Source organism: Macaca nemestrina, chromosome 2 (assembly GCF_043159975.1).
Source record: "Macaca nemestrina isolate mMacNem1 chromosome 2, mMacNem.hap1, whole genome shotgun sequence".
Classification (NCBI taxonomy): domain Eukaryota; kingdom Metazoa; phylum Chordata; class Mammalia; order Primates; family Cercopithecidae; genus Macaca; species Macaca nemestrina.
In genome coordinates, this window is record NC_092126.1 from 32054562 (window position 1) to 32072879 (window position 18318).

Genomic DNA, 18318 nt, shown 5'->3' on the forward strand with positions numbered 1-18318 from the left:
TTTTCTTTTCCTGCATTAACTTGCTTAGGATTATGGCCTCTAGCTGTTGCTGCAAACGATATGATTACATTGTTTTTATGGTTGCATAGTTTTCTATAGTGGATACATTTTCTTTACCCAATCCACCATTGATGGGCACCTAGGCTGATTCCATGTTTTTGCTATTGCGAATAGTGCTGCAATGAACGTACAAGTGCATGTGTCTTTTGGTAAAGTGATCAATTTTCCTTCGGGCATATACCCAGTAATGGAATTCCTGGGTCAAATGGTAGTCCTGTCTTAAGTTATTTGAGAAATCTTCAAACAGCTTTCCACAGTGGCTGAACTAATTTGCATTCCCACCAGCAGAGTGTAAGCAATTCCTTTACTCTGCAGCCTTGCCAGCATCTGTTTTTTGACTTTTTAGTAATGGCCATTTTGACTGGTGTGAGATGGTATCTCATTGTGGTTTTAATTTGCATCAGTCTGATGATTAATGATGTTGAGCATTTTTTCATGTTTTTTGGCCAATTGCGTAATTCTTTGGAGAAGTGTCCATGACTTTTGCCCACTTTTTAATGGAATTACTTGTTTTTTGCTTGTTGAATTGGTTAAGTTCCTTATAGAGTCTGGGTATTAGACCTCTGTCAGATGCATAGTTTGCCAATATCTTCTCCCATTCTGTAGGCTGTCCGCTTACTCTGCTGATAGTTACTTTTGCTGTGCAGAAGCTCTTTAGTTTAATTAGGTCCCACTTGTCAATTTTTGTTTTTGTTGCAATTGCTTTTGAGGACTTAGTCATAAGTTCTTTCCCAAGCCTGATGTCCACAATGGTGTTTCCTAGGCTTCCTTCTAGGATTCTTACAATTTGAAGTCTTACATCTAAGTATTTAATCCATCTCAAGTTAATTTTTATATATGGTGAATAGTAGGGTCCATTTTCATTCTTTTGCATATTGACCAGTTTTCCCAGCACCACTTATTGAATAGGGAGCCCTCTCTCCATTGCTTATTTCTGTCAACTTTGTCAAAGATCAGATGGCCATAGGTGTGTGTCTTTATTTCTGGGTTCTATGTTCTGTTCCATTGGTCTATGTGTCTGTTTTTGTACCACTACCATGCTGTTTTGGTTACTATAGCCTTATGGTATAGTTTTAAGTCAGATAATGTGATGTCTCTGGCTTTGTTCTTTTTGCTTAGGATTGCTTTGGCTATTCAGGCTCTTTTTTGGTTCCATATTAATTTTAGAATAGCTTTGTCTAATTCTGTGAAAAATGACATTGGTAGTTTGATAAGAGTAGCATTAAATTTTATTGATTGCTTTGGGCAATATAGCCATTTTAACAATATTGATTCTTCCAATCAATGAGCATAGAATTCTTTTCTACTTGTTGGTGTCATCTGTGTTTTTTTCAGTGATGTTTTATAGTTCTTCTTGTAGAGATCTTTCCCCTCCTTGGTTAGATGTATTCCTAGGTATTTTGTGTGTGTGTGGCTCTTGTATTGTGGCACTGTGTTCTTATTTTAAATGGGATTTGGCTGGCTCTCGGCTTGAATATTACTGATGTATAGATATGCTACTGATTTTTTTACATTAATTTTTTTTTTTTTGATAGAGATGAGGTTTCACTATGTTGCCCAGGCTGGTCTCAAATTTCTAGCCTCAAGTGATTCCAGTTGGCCTCCCAAAGTGCTGGGATTACAGATATGAGCCACCATGCCTATTAGGCTAACTTGTTTGTTTTTGGTTTTGTTTTTTTGAGATGAAGTCTTGCTCTGTTGCCCAGGCTAGAGTGCAGTGGTGCAATCTCAGTTCACTGAAACCTCCGCTTCCCGAGTTCTCCTGCCTCAGCCTCCCAAGTAGCTGGGATTACAGGTGTGTGCCACCATGCCTGGCTAATTTTTTTTTTCTTGTATTTTTTTTCTTGTATTTTTTAGTAGAGACAGGGTTTCTCCCCATTGGCCAGGCTGGTCTTGAACTCCTGACCTCAGGCAATCCACCTGCCTCGGCCTCCCAAAGTTCTGGGATTACAGGCGTGTGCCACCACACCTGGCTGCTAACTTGTTAATTTACATTTAGGGATGAGCCAATCAGAGGTCTATCACCAGAACCAGAAACTACTTGTGACTGTCCTTCTTGGGTGATGGAAGACACAAAATGGAAAACCGAGTTGCCATCAGGGGTCATTGCATCAGTAGATACTGCTGCATAACAAACAATCACAAGAACTTTGTACCAGAAGCATTCATTTGGTTCATGCTTCCTTGAGTCATTTGAGAGTCAGTTGCTTCCGGCTAGGCTCATGTGGGAAGTTCTGTTCCACATGTCTTTTATCCTCCTGCTGGGATAAATGTGCTAGCCATGGAATGTTTTTCCCATAGAGGCAGGTGGAAGAGAAAGAAAGCAAGTGGAAGCATGTGAGGCATCTCAAGATCTAAGCTTAGACACTTGAACTTGTTGTTAGACAATTCTCCATGGATCTCTCACATTTCTGTACATCCTGCTAGCAAAGTATTGATTGCACCTTGTTCCAAACTTTGTATAGCCAATGGCCCTGGAAGATAGGGATATTGTCACCCTCCAGATCAAGGAGATTTGAGAGTGTCTCCCGCTAAAGCAAAAGGCAGACAAGCTTATTGTTAATAAAGATAATGACTCCCCCTGGGACAAAGGTCAGAGAGGCTTACTGTCCATTATAAAAGATTTGGGTTCCCTAAGCTCAGGGTTCTTCAACTTGACACACATACTGCAAATGCATCATCCACCTGGGTCCCTCCACATCATCCTAATGCAATTTGGTGGAAGGCAAGGAGAATTGATGCAAACATGAAGCTCATGCTGCTTGCTGTGTCATGAGTAATAAAGTCCTTTGTTTCTGTCACAGGAATCTCATGTCTTCTGCCTACATCCATAAAATAGTGGCATGCTAACTGAATATTTATAAGTAGGATAAAATCTCATAACATTTACAGTTCTTAATAGAACTCTGTCACTTATACCTAATTCAACTGGCTAAACCAAGTCACATGACTATTCCCAAAGTCAAGATGGAGAATACATTCTACCCCTTCAGTGGGAGGAGCTGCAAAATCACATGGCAAACGATGTGGATCCATGGAAGGATGAAGAATTGGGATCAATGATGAAATCTGCCACTGCCATCATTCTTGTCAGATGAAGGAGACTGTCCCACAATGACAGGGAATGAAGCTTCAGAGAGAGAATAGAGATGAGAGGAAGACAGAGAGTACTGGAGGTTTCTAAGCCCTGGTTCCAGTATATGAGGCTCCATCTCAAAGCCTTATTACCATACTACCCAAAGACTGGTTGTCCAACCTTGGCTTTGATTACATAAGGCACCCCAAAATTCTTCCTATAAAGATCTTTCTTTTGCCTATACAAGTTCAAGCTAGGTTTATGTTTGCTTCTACAGAGAGAATCTTAAATAATACAGTTTTACTCATCTTTGTTATTCTCTATGGTACAGTGCTTATCTCATCATAGCAGCTACTCAAGAAATGATTATTTCATTGACTTTGGCTTTTGTTGTCAACTAAGTGTAAATACCCAAGTAGTTTCTGACATCATGTACACCCTGTATCAACATATTTATCTATTACATGTAACACTGACAATATAACTTGGAATTGTAGGTGCCCTATAGTCCTAGTTTCCTACTCCCATCTATCACATGGATCTCTTTAAAAATAACATAAAAGTAGCACTTCCAGGATGATAGATAAGGACCTTCAAAAATCTACTCTTCCATAAAGCAATCAGAACACTGGCAAAAACTGGCAAAATCAACTTTTTCAGAGCTCTGGAAATTAACCAAAAGTTTGTAAAAATTCAGGAAAATTTTCAAGAAAAAATGGCTGAATCTTAGTAAGAATTAGAAGCTCTGTGGCTTGATCTCATCCCATTCCCTTCTCCCTGGCTCCACAATTACTGTGAAAACCAATAGCCTCACAGCCATAATAGCTGTGAAAACCAGCAGCCTAATAGACACTGGAGGGTACAGAACAGGTGTGGATTTCCCCCAGAAGCTCTGTCCCCAGATAATTGTCACTATTTGACCTATGTGGAAGCTCCCTGTAGAAGTTCCATTCTTAGAGTGGGAGGACTCACATTCCCCAATTTCAAAACTGTAAAATTATAGTAATCAAAATGGTGTGGTACTGGCGTAAGAATAAACATATAGATCATTGAAATGGAATTGAAGTTCTACAAATAAACCTTCATATTTATGATTAATTGATTTTTGACACAGGTGCCAACACAATTCGATGGGAAAACAACAGTCTTTCCAACAAATTGTGCTGAGACACTGGATATCAATATGCAAAAGAATAAAGACAGACCCCTACTAATATGGTTTGGCTCTGTGTCCCCACCCAAATCTCATCTTGTAGCTCCCATAATTCCCACGTGTTGTGGGAGGGGCCCAGCAGGAGATAATTGAATCATCAGGGAGGGTCTTTCCCATGCTGTTCTCATGATAGTAAATAACTCTCACAAGATCTGATAGTTTTAAAAACGGGAGTTTCCCTTCACATGCTCCTTTTTTTTTTTTTTTTTTTGAGGCAGAGTTTCGATGTTATCACCCATGCTGGAGTGCAGTGGTGCAATCTCAGCTCACTGCAAGCTCTGCCTCCTGGTTCAAGTGATTCTCCTGCCTCAGCCTCCCAAGCAGCTGGGATTACAGGCACCCGCCACCACACCTGGCTAATTTTTTGTAAGTTTAGTAGAGACAGGGTTTTGCCATGTTGGTCAGACTGGTCTCGAACTCCTGACCTCAGGTGATCCGCCCACCTAGGCCTCCCAAAGTGCTGAGATTACAGGCATGAGCCACTATGCCCGGCCCACACGCTCTCTCTCTCTTTGCCTGCTATCTGTCATCCATGTAAGACATGACTTGCTCTCCTTGCCTTCGCCATGATTGTGAGGACTCCCCAGTCACAAGGAACTGTCAGTCCATTAAAACGACTTTTTCCTTCCAGTCTCAGGTATGTCTCTATCAGCAGCATGAAAACGGACTAATACACCTACCTCACACCATTTATAAAAAATTAACTCAAAATGGATTTTTAAGTGGGTAGATGATTTCAATAGGCCCTTTTTCAAATAATATATTCAAATTACTCATAAAGACATGAAAACATATTTGCCATAATTAGTCATCAGGGAAATGCAAAGCAAAATCACAATGAAATACTATTTCACATTTTAGAGATTTCTAAACTTGAAAGGACAGGCAATAACAAGTGTTGACAAGGATGTGGAGAAACTGGAACCTTCACACATTTCTGGTGGAATATAAAATAGTGCAGCCACTTTAGAAAAACGTTTGGGAGTTTTTTTTTTAATGTTAAATATAAAGTTATCACATGATCTAGCAATTTCACTCCTGGAAACATACCCAAAAGAATTGGAAAAATATGTTCACACAAAAACTTATACATGCATATTCATAGTATATACCCAAATATTCATCTACTGATGAATCAATAACCAAAATGTGGTATATCCATACAACTGAATGCAATTTAACAATAAAAAAGAATGAGGTACTGATACATATTACAATATGGATGAAACTCAAAAACATAATGCTATATGAAAGAAGTCAGCCACAAAAGGCCATGTATTATACGATTCCATTTATATGATGTGTTCAGAATAGGTAAAAGTATAGAGACAGAAAATAGATGAGTGATGGCCAAAGGCTATATGGTTTGGCCAGAGATAGGATGGGTGAGGCAGAATGGGGAGTGACTCCTAATGGATATGGGGTTTCTTTTTGGAGTTATGATGTTCTAAAATTAGATAGTGATGATGATTGCACAACTCTGAATATACTAAAAAAAGAACACTGAATGGCATATTTCAAAAGGGTGAATGTTATGGTTATGTGAATTATATATCAGTAAAACTATTATAGAAAACAACTCAGCTTTGTATTAAGATTAATAAAAAAGGGTATGACAGTATTTTAAAAACAAAGAAACTATGTCCTAAAAGATTAGAGATGCAAATCATCACCCCAAAATAAGACTACATATGCTTGCACAGTGCTTTGAAGGTGAAAATCATTAAATATTTACGGTTAAGGCCTTGTTCTAAAGTGTGTAATTTATCTTGGCTTGAGACAATAAATGAGGAAGATTGTATAGCAGGGGGTCTCAAGACTATGCTGCTGCTCATGTGAACTACACAATCAGAGTGGTTGGTAGGACAAACAGAAGCAGTCTGAATACAGATGGGATGCTGGCAGAAGAAAAGTATCCCAGAGCACTGAGCCACATGAAGTTGCTATATTTAAAACAAAAACAAAAATTAAAAACCCCAGCATTCTTTTAGTAGTTGTCTCTGACACTCTCAGGGTCTCTGACACTCTCAGGTTTTTTTTTCCCAACGACAGGGACTATCTGTAAGTTTACTTTGAATAGTGATAATTTTATCAACTGGGGGCTACCGAAGAATAAGTCAAAATTGCCAACAAATATTGGCACAACCATTAATTTCTTCTCCTACCCCATTTTGTTAATTACCCAAAAGACTGAGCAGCTGTAAGTGAAATTTCTAGTTGATATCTTTGCAACATCTTAGCTAATGATAACTACTTTTTCCTTAAAAACACTGCTTAGGCAAACAAAATGAAAAAAAAGAAATTCTGTGTACCTCATACTTCTTTTATACACTTTTAGCATTTGTCTGTCTTTTCAGAAGTTAATGAGTGAACTCTAAAGCAGTTTTACAACTTTTATGTCCTTCTTTGCAATTCCTTATCCAACACATAAACACATACAGCAACACAGCTACACAGAGTTGTAGATATCTAGTATCCTGAGGATGTAAAGCTGCTATTCTAACTCTTCACTTACCGTACCTTCTCCCCACTTCCTCTGTTTCCAATGACATAGATATTTATTTTGGCTACTTTGGATACCCAAATATAAATAAATTTTATTTGAAGATACATGTCCAAATATATCATTCTCCTATAGTGGAATCATCCACCATCTTGCTATAGCTTCATGGAGGGTGGATACCTACCTCTTGACTTTGGGCTGGACCATGTGAAATGAACAGAGGCTTGAAATATATTTGTATTTCTGGGCTGCTCTTTTGCACTCTAGTTATTTATGATGAGAACAATTACTCCAGAGAGCTACTGCCTCTTTGGCCTGGGCCCCAGATTAAAACATGTAGAACTTGCCTGAATCCAACCTGCAACCTGGAGACTGGAACAGAATGCCAGCCCAGCTAAGTTGTAGTTGACCTTCCAAGTCACAAATATTTTTTAAAACATTGTTTTAAGCCATTAACTATTGGAATGGTTTGTTACACAGCATTATTGTGGTAATATCTCACCAATATACGTATGCCACCCCCTCTTCCACAGCATTTCTGCTACAGTAAAACCACTGAATCCAACCATCTTAAGAAAAATGCACAACAGGGGATTTATTCAATAAAGTTATTTGGTGTGAAGAAATGTCCTTGTTGTCTTTCTAACTTGATCACCTTCCCCATCTTGCAGGATCTATCCAAAGTGTGTCCAGAGAAGAAACAAATGGAGATGGCCCAGCGTGACCTCACTAGACAAAGTTACATGCCAACTTCAGAAGTTCTGGTGAACACCAAAACATTTGTTAAAAGACTCCAAACCCAGAGGATCTTCCCATTTGTACAGTGATAGACTCCTTTCTAGAGCACACTGCCCAGTATCTTTGAGGACTAAACATAAGTATGGTTGTAAAGCTATATCTAACTGGTCCCCACAGTAAGAATCCCAGATAGTTCTTATTTAAAGCAGGAACAGGAAGGGGGGTGATCACTGGGCATGGGGCCAGGCTTGCAGCTGAGGGAAAGGACAGTTAAGTCAAAGAACTATGCCCAAAATGGGTCATCAAAGGAAATGGCGGTGAAGGTCCCTTTATTAGAAACTGAGAGAGACAAATGAAGGCCCAAGAGCTAAGAATGCAGAGGCAAGGAGCAGTAGGTCATCATGCGTGAATGGAAGGTGGTCTGCAAAAATTCCAAAAAACAGAAGAAATTCCAGGAGACCGTGCTTTCCATTCTCCTTATGAAGATGTGAATGGCTTTCCCTAGAGGCAGGAAACCCAGGCTCTGAGAGACAGCGGAGGGGATAGCCAATTAAGACAGTGGCAAAACTGGTTTTAAAAAAAAGAAAAAGAAAAAAAAAACACTAAGCCAAGTGTTCTTGGGTTTGTTTTTGTTTTGTTTTGTTTTTGTTTTGCTTTGTTTTGTTTCTTTGAGACAGGGTCCCACTCTGTCCTCCAGGCTGAAGTGCAGTGGCATGATCTCCGTTCACTGCAACCTCCACCTCTGAAGCTGAAATGATCCTCCCACCTCAGACTCCCAAGTAGCTGGGAGTACAGGTATGCAGCACCACACTCAGCTAATTTTTGTATATTTTGTAGAGATGATGACACTTCATGTTGCCCAAGCTGGTCTCAAACTCCTGAGCTTAAGCCATCAGCCCGCCTTGGCCTCTCAAAGTGCTGGGACTACAGGCATCAGCCACTGTACGTTGCCAAGTGTTCTGTTTAGAGTAGATAGTTAATAAATGTTTCCTTTTTTCCCCCTAAATCTCTACCCCTCCACAACTTTTCTGAGTGCCTAAGAATCTCCCTCTTGACTCCTGATATTCAAGGAATTTTGTGTCTCTCTGACACTCTAAGTCTACTGATCATCGATTTTGCCCAAGTCTTTAGACAGACAGTTTATCAATTCAGCAAATTCTGGGTACTTCTGTGTATCACAAAGTAAAAGACTGCCTATGAAAAACAGTGTTCACCTGCGTTAATAAAGGTACTATGAAATAATGAAAATGTATAATCTCTTTGAGGTTAAAGTTGACCAAAGAAGAGCACTAAAATTTGAGAACTGGTTTCTCTTTTCCAGCAGGATGTACTAGGGAAAGTTCAAAGGGTTAGGGAGTGGAGTATGTTTTTTTGATTTGTAAAGACCAACTCTCCTATCTGGGCCTGCACTGCTTTCCCCCAGCAGGCCCACACATTAAGTGAGGAACATCAATGTTATCAATTGACTCTAAAAATGGAAAAGTTCTGGTAACCCCAAGAAGATCAAGGGGGAGAAACACTGCTATTTCCAAGTTTTACTGACGATGAAAAGAGAGCTCTGACCCAAAGAGCTTCCCGGATAGACTCTGCCAGAGATGAAAGTGCAAAGCGCTGGTGGGCAAGGGGCTATGAATAGTAATAAGAATTGTTATTTATTCTCACTCTGCATTTACAACCATCACTGCATTTAATTATCTCAACAATTCTCTGAGGTAGCTATTATCATCTCCATTGTATAGATGAGGGAACTAAAATTCAGAAAGATTAATAGGTTGCTCAAAATCATTGAGCAAGTAAGTAGTACAGTTAAAATTTCAACCAAGTCAATTTCATCTCCAAGTTCTACTTCTTAACCATTATACCGTACTCCCTGCCTGGGTCACTGTTATGCATTGAACTGTGTCCCCAAAAAAATCATATTTTGAGGTCTTAACCTCCAGTATCTCAAATGTGACCTTATTTAGAAATAGGGTCATTGTAGACATAATTAGTTAAGTTACGACAAGGTCATATTGGAGTAGGCTAGGCTCCTAATCCATTACGACTGTTGCCCTTATACATAGGGGAAATTTGGACACACACTGGGAGAGTATCACGGGAACATAAAGGCAGAGATCTGGGTCATGCATCTATAAATCAAGAAACACCAAAGATTGCCAACAAATTTCCAGAAGCTAGGAGAGAGACATGGAAGAGATCTTCCCCCACAGCCATCAGAAGGAACCAACCTCGTTAATGCCTTACTCCTGAACCGGGAGACAACAAATTTCTGTCATTTAAGGCACCCAGTTTGTGGTACTTTGTTATGGCAACTCTTGCAAACCAACAGAGTCACCATCTTCAAGTGTACACCAAGGAAAGAGAAAAAATATAAATGGGTCAAGTCACAGTGTTTAGGGGTGATGAGCTAAAAGTTTAAACAAATGTTTGGGCTTCCACTAGGACACGTCTGTCTTGACTTTGTCTCTTTAGAATGTTGTCATCTTATTCCCCTTGAGGTTAGGAAGCCAAGAAAGACCTGTGGCTGCTTCCTGCTTTGAAGAGGTCTCAACTTTAGAGTGTCCTTTGTAAAGGACACAAAGAGGCCATGTGATCTGTGTATACTGTAGACATGGTCCAGGGATATCGCATGGTATAAACTAGTTTACCAGGCCTAGAGGTCTCCAGAAAGAGCTTGGAATCAACATGCTATGTTCCTTTTTCTGATTTTGTCCCTTGTGCATGTTTCTCCTTTGGGTCCATCAGAAAAGCCAATCAAATGTCCTTTTTTCATGACTAACATACTGGGGCTCACTTTAGGTTATATTGCCTCTGAAACACTTGGATGTTCATCACAGAAGAGATAGTTGTAGTAAAAAACAACAACAACGAAAACAGTCTGCAAGAAGAAAAAATCCGAGCAATCTTCATGAATTAACTTGGGTCCCTAAGAAGCAGACTCTGAGACAAGGATTTGAGTGAAAGTTGTTATTTGGGTGGCAAAGGAGTAGAATTATTAATACTTATTATAATACCATTCATAGCTTGTTACCCACCAGCCCTTTGCACTTCTCCCTCTGGCAGACTCTGCGTGGAACCTTCCCTCCATCATTGATAAAACTTGGAAATAGCCATGTTCCTTTCTTTTGGTCTTCTTGGGGTTGCCAGGGCTTTTTCTTTTTCAGAGTCAATTAATAACATTGACGTTCCTTGCTTGAAATGTGAGCCTGCTCAGAGGAAATCAGTGCAGAGGAGCAGGGGAAAGTGAAACAGGGAAGGGGTATCTCTTCAATCAAGGGTGTATTAGTAAACCAGCAACCATCATGGGCTACTGTAGCTTAATGCTAGGAAGACACTCTGGGAAAAGTGGAGAATACAAGTCTTAGCATTCTCCCACTAGAGGAGCCATCAAGTCCCATCAATCTTTGGTTGAGAGCTATTCCAGAGGAAGGGTGACATTAATCTTCTGACACTTCCAACCTGCAGAGTGGGCAGACAGAGTCTTCCCATAATTTCAAAGAAAACCCTCAGGCAAGAGATGCATATACTGGCAGTTGGAATTTGACCTGAGGCACAATGAGGGCCCGAGGGATATGGGAGAGGCAGTTCTGTAGAATTCTATCCTTGTTTAAACCAGCATCCCAATGGATTGGTGAACCATGCTATTGAGAAAATTAAAGCTGAGTTTGAACAGCACATGATCCAGGGATCAATATCACAAAAGCCACCACATTAAAATAAAAACATATAGAAAATACTCATTCCTCATTAGAAGGAGCACTGCTGCCATAAGGCAAATTCATTATCTAAACAGTTCAGGGAACTCCATATGGGATTGGGATCATTAATGTCATTAAATCTGGTGCCAAAAAAGCAAGTGCCAGTAACTCCAGGGTGCTGGCCCCTTACTCTGAAGGCAATTTTAGAGCTTGGTATTATGTCTGGGTGACTTACGAGGCCCAGGCTAATTACGGGGAAGTGGTTGGCTTTACTGTCTCCAGCATCCAGAGAAACATTCTACTCACAAAATAAACTTCTAGACTTGGGTTTGGAATCTTTCCTCAATTCCTACAGTGCCCTTTTATCCACCTGGGATGAGGCTAAGTTCACCACTCCCAACCCTGTAGAAGGCACTTCATTTGGACATTTTCTTAGAACACTCTTCTGCTCTGGCAGGTGACATCAGCATGACACCATGCAGCAAGCAAGATGCTGCCTGCAGGTCCAACTAAAACACAGAATCCCTTCATGCCAGCTCTCCTTAAAATGGAGATAGGCTGCATGTGAATGCTGAAGTGTCCATCTCCTCTAAATTGTCTGCTCTGTCACTTATGTTATTATTACCTTATATTCTTTCTTAACTCTCCTATTGTTATTCAAATATCCATGCATATGTTTTGCTCTACAAGCCATAATTAGATCCTTGAGGGCAGAGACTATGCGGTCTATGCATTATGCCACTCCCATAACTTTCCCTCCTTTTTCCTTGCCAGTAGAATCCTAATTTTCAGGTGGTAACATGCCCAAATTTGGACAGTGAGATCTTGGATAAGCCGGTTTTGAGGGCTTCTGGGAAAACCTGTCTTCTGATAAAAGAGACAGACATAGTTAATGTTACTGTTCTCCTTTTCTACTGTTTTTATTTTGTTTTGCCTTGAATAAAGCAGGTCCAACAATGGTCTTGTAACCATGAAGGAAAATTCACAAAAACTGTACAGATACTGATCCTGATTGATCCCGATATTGGTAAACTCATGAACAAATCCAAATATTTGCCTACATCCAAACTTCTTGCTATCTGAGAAAAATAGGCTTCTATTTGCTTACACTTCTGTAGGTGGGTTTCCTACTACTTTCAATTTCACAAACATGCTTGCCAGAAGAAACAGTAGTAATAGTGAAAGCACAACCTCCACCTCACTATGTTCATTGCTGTTTCCCAAATTTCACACAAGTATATCTGCTTGGCAAAATCTGTCTCCTGTGAAACCTGAACTAAAAATGGGTGTCTGGGGAAATAAGGAAATATCTTTGCCTTTCTACAGTTTACCTTGCATACTATAAAAGGTTTGGAATGGAGGCAAGTGAGCCAGTCTGCAATACCTGCCTTAACATCCATGATGAGTAGAGAAATGGAGATCCCCAGGAAGCATCCCTAAGCAATGCCTGTTATGTTAGTTTACATAACACACTAGCTGTTGTAACAGACAAACCCTAAAATCTCAATGGTTTAGCACAATGATAGCTTATTACTTAATCCTGTAAAAGCCAAAATGGATCTTGGTAATACCGGAAGGGGGATGGGAATGATGTATTCTCTGTAGTCACTCTGAGATCCAGGCTGACTTCTTTAAAATTCAACTGGTAGATAGGAGAAGAAAAAGAGTGAAAAAGGAATGTCCGCTTCTTAAAAGTCTTGGCCTGAAGGTTCATGAGTATGTAAATGGCTATGATTCCTATTAAAAGTCATAACCAACAGTTATTCCTGTAAAAAGCTTAGAAGTCATCACTCCATCCTAACAAGTAAAAAGCTAAATAAACTAAAAAATCAACAACTCTTCTTAGAGAAGCATGGTCACAGGGCAAACTGCTGCCCCTAAAATGGAAGCGACAGAAAAGAGAACATAAGAAGCATAACTTGCTGTAGTAGAAATCCACAAGCAGGAATCTCAGGAACTAGTGCCAGGATAGGAACACCTGAACTGTAATTGATGAACTGCTGAAGGCTCAGTGTGGACACTAAGAGTTAAAAGCTCCAAGGGGACCCAGTCATAGGGGAAGCCCCACACTCTTGTGAGTTTTACTAGTAAGAGCTCAACCAGGTTCTCACAATAATTTTTTTTTAATCCCCTCATGTTTTCAACAAGGAGAGGGGAAAAGGAACCATTCTGAAGTACACTCTGTTCTTAACAAGGCCTGCCCTGAAGAGAAACTATTTTACTAGAGCCTAAATGATTGGAGTTTTTTCAGAGTCTAAATAACCTAGGGGAATGGAAATGCCCAACCTCAGCCCATTCTAGCCATCCTGTCCCAAGTAAGGGGAGGGGGCATCTAAGAAGCACTTGTGAAGTTTACAGTCCAGAGGCACAGGCTCACTACAAGACTGAGACCAAATCACAGGCCTACAGAACACCTCCCCTCCACCCACACCTCACCACCACATTACTAGAGGCCTATTTACAGTAGTTCTTTTTACCTAGTACATCATGTCTGGCTATCAAGAAAAAAGTACAAGGCATACTAAAAGGCAAAAAATACAGTCTGAAGAGACAAAGAAAGAATCAGAACCAGATTCAGACACGGCAGAGATGTTGGAATTATCAGGCCAGGAATTTAAAACAATTATGATTAATAAGCTAAGTGTTCTAATAGACAAAGAAGACAGCATGCAATAAAGGTTGGGCAGAGTAAGCAGACAGATGAAAATTATAAGAAAAAATCAAAAACACAATAACAGAAATGAAGAATGTCTTTGATGGGCATATTAGTAGACTGGGCATGGCAAAAATCCATGACTAGACAGCAACAAAAGATATAAAATATGTCTAATAGGAATACCAGAGGAGAAGAAAGAGAGAAAGGAACCAAAGAAATACTTGAAGCAATAATGCTGAGAATTATCCCCAAATTAATGTCAGACACCAAAAATCCAGGAAGAGAACTCCAAGCAGGATAAATACCAAAAACAATAACAAACAAAAAAAACCTCCTACATGTAGATATATCATATTCAAACTGCAGAAAATAAAAATTAAAAAAAATTAAAGAGGACAAAGGGGGAAAAAATCTTCCCTATACAGAAGCAAAGATGAGAATTATATATCTGGCTTCTCCCCAGAAACCACATAAACAACAAAAAAAGAGTGAAGTGGAATATTTAAAGTGTTGAGAGAAAAAATACCACCAACCTAAAATTCTGCACCCTGCAAAACTATCCTTCAAACGAGAAGAAGAAATAAGGACTTTCTCAGACCAAAAAACACTGAGAGAATCTGTTGCCATTAGATCTGCTTTGCAAGAAATGTTAAAAGAAGTTCTTCAGAGATAAGTAAATTACATAGGTAGGAAACTTGGAACTTCTTAAAGAAAGGAAGAGTATCTAAGAAGGAACTAGTGAAGGTAAAATAAAACCTTTTCAAAAAAATTATTTATCTAACAGACAACAGTTTGTTGAGAATAATAGCAGCTATGTATTTGATTGTATGCTGTATATGTGTGTGCATGTGTGTGCGCTTATGTATGTTTATGTATAAATAAAATAAATGACATCAGTGATATAAGAAACAAATACAGGAACTGGAATTGTTTTATTATTATAAGGTACTCCCACTATCCATGAAATGGTATTGTATTTTATAAAAGTAGACTTGGATTAGTTGTAAGTGTACATTATAAACTCTAGAGTAACCACTAAAACAAGAAGTATAACAGATATGCTAAGAAAGGAGAGACAGTAGACTCCTATAAAATGAAAAAAGGGACAAAAAGAGTAGAAGACAAAAACAGGAACAAAGGACAATGGCAACAAGTAGAAAACAGTAATTAATATGGTAGATATGAATCCAACTGTAACAATAATCACTTTAAACCTCAATTGTCTAAGTACACCAATTAAAATACAAAAATTGCAACGGTGGATCAAAAACAAGAAACCCAACTATACATCGTCTACAAGAAATCTATTTTAAATATAAAGACACATGTAGATGTAACTAAATGAAGCACTTAGTTATAAATCTTACAAAGTACAGATGCTTCTTGACTTAGAATGAGGTTATGTTCCAACAACTCCAACCTAAGTTGAAAATATCCTAAGTTGAAAGTGCATTTAATCTAATCTACCAAACATCATAGCTTAGCCTAGCCTACCCTAAATGTGCTCAGAATACTTACACTGGCCTACAGTTGGGCAAAATTATCTAATACAAACCCTATTTTATAATAAAGTGTTAAATATCTCATGTAATTTATTGACTACCATACTGAAAGTGAAAAGTAGAATGATTGTATCAGTTGTTTACCCTGCTGATCATGTGGCTGACTGGAAGCCACTGCACTGTCGAGCACTGAAACAGAATATCACATCACTAATCCAGGAAAAGATCAAAATTCAAAATTTGAAGTACGGCTTCTGCTGACTGTGTACCATTTTCTCACCATTGTAAAATTGAAAAATTGTAAGTCAAACCATCGTAAGTTGGGGACATCGGTATGTAGAAGATATAAATGAGAAAAACTACATAAGTCTGATAAAAGAAATCAAAGAAAAACTAAATAAATGGAGAGATATTCCATGATCATGGATGGGAAGACTTGATATTGTCAAGATGTCAGTTCTTCCCAAATTGATCTATAGATTCAATCCAAGCCCTATCAAAACCCCAGCAAGTTATTTTATAGATGTAGACAAACTGATTCAAAAGTTTATATGGAGAAGCAAAAGACCCAGAATAGTCAATACAATAATGAAGGAGAAGAACATCAGAGGACTGACAATATCCAACTTTAAGACTTACTATAAAGCTACAAAAATCAAGACAGTGTGGTATTGGTGAAAGAATAGACATATAAATCAATGTAACAGAATAGAGAGCCCAGAAAGACTCAACTGATAGAGTCAACTGATAAAGACATAGTCAACTGATCTTTGACAGAGGAGCAAAGGAAATATAATTGAGCAAAAATAGTATTTTCAACAAATGGTGCTAGAAAAAGTGGACAGATGATATAGAACACTTAGATGACCTTGGGTATGGCAATGACTTTTCAGATACAACATCAAAGGCATGACCCACAAAAGAAAGAACAAACTAGTATTCAGTAAAATTAAATGTTTCTGCTCTGTGAAAGACATTGTCAAGAGAAACAGAAATCAAGCCATAGGCTTGAGAAGAAAGATTATTTTCTCCCACAGACTGGAAAAAAATATTTGCAAAAGATGTATCTGATAAAGGACTGTCATCTAAACTATTCAAAGAATTAGAAAATTCAATGATTTTTAAAGAAAATCAGTCAGGCATGGTAGCTCAAGCCTGTAATAACAGCACTTTGGGAGGCTAAGGCAGGCAGATTGCTTGAGTTCAGGAGTTCAAGACCAGCCTGGGTAACATGACAAAACATGACAAAACCCTTTGTCTCTACAAAAAATACAAAAATTAGCCGGGCATGGTGGTACACACCTATAGTTCCAGCTACTCTGGAGGCTGAGGTGGGAGGATCACTTAAGCCCTGGAGGCACAGGTTGCAGTGTGCCAAGATAATACCACTGCACTCCAGACTGGGTGACAAAGTGAGGCTCTGCCTAAAAAGTAAAAATAAAAATTCAATTAAAAAATGAACCATAGACCTCAGCAGACACTTCACCAAAGATATACAAATGACAAATAAGCATATGAAAAGGTGCTCCATATTATATGTCATCAGAGAAACACAAATTAAAAGAAAAATTAAATACTACTATATACTGAATTGAGCAAAATCCAGAACACTGACAACACCAACTACTGGTGAAGATGTGGAACAACAGGAACTCTCCTTGATTGTGGTAGAAATGCAAAATAATACAGCTACTTTGGAAGGCAAAACTAAACATACTCTTACAGTAAAATTCAGCAATTGCACTCCTTGGTATTTACCCAAAAGAGTTGAAACTTACATTCCTGCAAAAACCTGCACATGGATGTTTATAGAGTTTTATTCATAATTGCTAAAACTTGGAAGCAACCAAGATGTCTTTCAGTAGGTGACATGGTTTGGCTCTGTGTCCTCATCCAAATCTCATCTTGAATTGTAACTGCCACAGTTCCCCCGTGTCATGGGGAGAACCTGGTGGGAGGTGACTGAAATACGGGAGCGGGTCTTTCCTACACTGTTCTTGTGATAGTGAATGAGTCTCATGAGAAGTAATGGTTTTAAAAATGGGAGTTTCCCTGCAAAAGATCTCTCTTTGCCTGCCTGCCATCCATGTAAGACGTGACTTGCTCCTCCTTGCCTTCTGTCATGATTGTGAGGCCTCCCCAGCCATGTGGAACTGTAAGTTCATTAAACCTCTTTTTCTTTCCAGTCTCGGGTATGTCTTTATCAGCAGCATGCAAACAGACTAATACAGTAAATTGGTACCAGTAGAGTGGGGCGCTGCTGTAGGTACCTGAAAATGTGGAAGCAACTTTGGAACTGGGTAATAGGCAGGGGTTGGAACAGTTCGGAGGGCTCAGAAGAAGACAGGAAAATGTGGGAAAGCTTGGAACCTCCTAGAGACTTGCTGAATAGCATTCACAAAAATACTGATAGCAATATGGACAATGAAGTATTGGTTGAGGTGGTCTAAGATGGAAATGAGGAACTTGTTGGGAACTGGAGCAATGGTGACTCTTGTTGTTTTAGCAAAAAGACTGACAGCATTATTCCCCTGCCCTAGAGATTTGTGGAACTTTGAACTTGAGACAGACGATTTAGGGTACCTGGTGGAAGAAACTGTTAAGCAGCAAAGCAGTCAAGAGGTGACTTGGGTGCTGTTAAAGACATTCAGTTTTATAAGGGAAGCAGAGCATAAAGGTTTGGAAAATGTGCAGCCTGATAATATGATAGAAAAGAAAATTCCATTTTCTGAGGAGAAATTCAAGCCAGTTGCAGAAATTTGCATAAGTAACGAAGAGCTAAATGTTAATCCCTAAGACAATGGGTAAAATGTCTGCAGGGCACATCAGAGGTCTTCACAGCAGCCCCTCCCATCATAGGCCCAGAAGCCTA